Below are 2990 nucleotides of genomic sequence, written 5' to 3' on the forward strand. Positions count from 1 at the left end.
TTTTTTTTTTTTTTTTTTATGAATCCAAACTCTCACATGTTGAGATTCTTTTATGACGTGTATTTAATAGCCTTCTTTAAAAAAGACCCGTATTCTTTTATCTGACCTAACTGACTTATGAGCACCCCCTACTACTGATCATTTACATGATAATTTTGACAAACAAATAACTACTCTGCGATTTAACCAAAAAAAAAAAAAACTCTGAGAATTAAGAAAAACAATTTTTTTTTTTTTGAGAAAAAAAAAAGTACTTGAATTTGGGATTGTGAATCCATCAAAATACATGTTGAAATGCAGAGTATAGTGGATGTAAAACGTATTTGTACTGTGATGCTCTAATGCATTGGAGTAATGGAGTTAAGTTGTGTCCTAAACTTTTAGCAAGAAGTTATTTGTATTTGCTATTTAATTGTAACATTAAGTGTATTAGGGCAGGGACGGAGTCAGAACTTTAAGTTTGGGGGGGGCGGTTTTACTGTTGGCTGTGTGCAGTGATTTCAATCTCTAATTCTGCTACTTAACTGCTGAGAATTTTTTTTTTTTTTTTTTGATAAGAACAAAATTATTTTTGTTTAGAATTTTTTAAAGGACAAGGTTATTTATTTTGGATAAAACTAGTTAATTGAGCTTAATTTTGTTTTTAGTTTTACTGGTAATTTTTGTTGTTGAGCTTTTTTATTTTTGGGCTTGTATATTTTGTTTTAGATTTTAGATCTATAAATTTTTTATGGTCACTAAAATGAAGAAAAAGCTAGAGCTGCAAGTTTTTTTATAAATTACTTATGTAATAAGTAGTTACTGATAAGTAAAAAAATAATATGAGAAGTGTGCCCATATGTGAACCAATAAAAATTTGCTACCAAAAAGGTTTGTAAAAATGTTATAAAAAAATTTGTGAGTATATCATTACCCTTAAAAGAATCAATGATATTGTTAAAAGAAAAAAAAAGTAATTTTATAAAATAAAATTGCTAAAATTAATACACACATATATAATAATAATATATATATATATATATATATATTTTTTTTTTTTTTTAATTTAGGGGGGGCCATTGCCCCCCCCTAGTCCAAGGGTAGTTCCGCCCCTGTATTAGGGAGTCCGAGTATTTTGTGGAGTCATGCATGGATGTAAACGTTAGGCAGTGGGTTCAGTTAATTTGTTTCGGATTAGAGCACTACTTTGCTTGTATTTAAATAGCTGTAATTATTTTCAATAAACATATGAGAGGATTTTAATCTTAAGTTGGATCTTAAGTTTGATGTATTTCAGTCAAGCAAAAGCAATGTGGAGTTCTGAATCTGTACTGTTATGGCCATGGGGTGCTGTTTTGGTAGTTGGGCTTTAGTGTTTTGCTGTTAAGGCCTTGGTGTGCTGTTAAGGCCTTGGTTTTTAGCGTTTGATCTTTAGTGTTTGATGTATTTCTCTACAGCAAATGTGGAGTTATGAACTGTGCCCATGGTTTTGTACCCGATTATAATTTCCTTATAGTAATAAAATTTCTATCTTTATCTCAAAAAAAAAAAATCTCTTCGATCAGTCAAATCCAAACTAATCCTTAGTTTATTTTTTGTTTCTTACTATGTATCAAGTGGTTCATTGGAGGCAACCATAATTCTTTTTACTTTTTTTGCTCTAAGTTTTTTTACTTTTAAGAGATCTCTTCGATCAGTCAAATCCAAACTAATCCTTGGTTTATTTTTTTGTTTCTTACCATGTATCAAGTGGTTCATTGGAGGCAACCATAATTCTTTTTACTTTTTTTGCTCCAAGTTTTTTTACTTTTAAGAGATCTCTTCGATCAGTCAATTAAATCATAATTAGTTATCAAACTTAAAATTTATGTTATAATTTTTAAGGAGAGTAAAAATTATAACATAAATTTTAAGTTTGATAACTAATTATGATTTAATTGACTAAGGGACAAAAGGTGAAAACAAGTAAAAAAAACTAAGGGTCAAAGACAAGTGGGGAGGGGGAGGGACCAAATCTTGTTGTTGTTGGGGCAACTCAGCATTAGTTTTACCTGCATAGTTCTGCCTTTACATGGACTCACTACCAAAAAAAAGGCCTATGGCCGCGGCTAAAAAACGCGGCTACAGGTCTAAAAAACGCGGCCATAGGCTATAGCCGCAGTTTTTTTAGCTGCGTTTTTTACCGCAGCCTAAAAAGCGCGACTATAGCCCTCAGAGGGTCTATGGCCGCGATTTATGACCGCGGCCTAAGCACCGGTGCTATGGCCGCGGTTGAGACGCGGCTTAAGCAAAATATTCAAGCAAAAATAATCTCAAAAAATAAATTTTTTATTATTAAAAAGATAATGTCATACAATTATTTTTTAGGCATTAGTTCTAAACATCACATGTAAAAAACACATTTAATTTACATCATGCAATTCATATGTATATTTAAGCCACTTGGTGCAAGCAAGGTGTATAGTGTGTTAAGTTTCACTATATTAAAGCACAAAGTATGATATATAATTAAAATAAATATAATTATAAATATTAAATTTACATTTAAATTATTTGAAACTTCAATAACAGATTTTTTTTTTTTTTTTAATGGGAAAACAACAACTTTTATTAAGCAATAGCAAGAGATATTTTGTTTATTTAGTAATAAAATTTCTATCTTTATCTCAAAAAAAAAAAATCTCTTCGATCAGTCAAATCCAACTAATCCTTAGTTTATTTTTTTGTTTCTTACTATGTATCAAGTGGTTCATTGGAGGCAACCATAATTCTTTTTACTTTTTTTGCTCTAAGTTTTTTTACTTTTAAGAGATCTCTTCGATCAGTCAAATCCAAACTAATCCTTAGTTTATTTTTTTGTTTCTTACTATGTATCAAGTGGTTCATTGGAGGCAACCATAATTCTTTTTTCTTTTTTTGCTCCAAGTTGTTTTACTTTTAAGAGATCTCTTCGATCAGTCAATTAAGCTGATCACACTACCACCAAAAAAAAAAAAAAAAAAAACCTGAGT

Source organism: Quercus suber, unplaced genomic scaffold (genome assembly GCF_002906115.3).
Source record: "Quercus suber isolate HL8 unplaced genomic scaffold, Cork oak 2.0 scaffold_183, whole genome shotgun sequence".
In the NCBI taxonomy this organism is placed as follows: Eukaryota; Viridiplantae; Streptophyta; class Magnoliopsida; order Fagales; family Fagaceae; genus Quercus; species Quercus suber.